This window comes from Microtus ochrogaster (assembly GCF_000317375.1).
Source record: "Microtus ochrogaster isolate Prairie Vole_2 chromosome 14 unlocalized genomic scaffold, MicOch1.0 chr14_random_3, whole genome shotgun sequence".
Taxonomy (NCBI): domain Eukaryota; kingdom Metazoa; phylum Chordata; class Mammalia; order Rodentia; family Cricetidae; genus Microtus; species Microtus ochrogaster.
The window spans coordinates 14,161,160-14,161,789 of NW_004949098.1; the positions used below are offsets into that span (position 1 = coordinate 14,161,160).

A 630-nucleotide genomic window follows, 5' to 3' on the forward strand; every position below is an offset into this window, starting at 1 on the left:
AGTGCTGGGATTAAAGGCATGCGCCACCATCGCCCGGCTCAGGGTTAGTTTTTGTAGCCGCAACTGGCCCTTCTGCCTCTGGCACGTTCAAACTTCCGGCCCTTGGAGCGGACATAGGGTTTGGTATGGCTGTGTGGGGTTCCTGAGGCCTTGCCAAAATGCCGGTACACTTCCTGGCCCTTCCGAGGTCCAGACAGGAGCACAGTGCCATGGTCCTTGGGAGACTCCAAGGCCAGCTGGTCAAAGGTGAGGATCTTACCCCCAGCCTTGAGGATGCGACTTCGGGCCCGGCTGCTCACCCGCAGTGCACACACCTTAAGTTTGCGCACAGCGAGAATCCTCATGTCATCTGGACTGTACCCACAACCACAGCCATCTTGTTTTCTCGGCCAGGAAGCTTCATCTTTCGGATCATCCAGGACAGAGACAGAGGTGGCCGGTTGGTGCGACTCATGAATAACCGTTTCAGCACAACCTGATTGAAGGTGGAGTTGGTTTGCCTGGCCAGAAACCCGTACAGCTTGACAAGCAGCCGCAGGTAGATATCCTAGCTCTTGGGCTCCTTTCTCTGAACCTTTTAGTCCTTGTTGTGGCGGATGTCAACACCCATGATGGCGCCTCCTGCACGGC

The 630-nt window shown here is 56.2% G+C and overlaps 1 pseudogene; it reads right to left on the bottom strand.

Moving 5' to 3' along the window:
- Positions 1-44: 44 nt before the first annotated feature.
- On the bottom strand, positions 45-630 carry LOC101981591 (annotated as a pseudogene).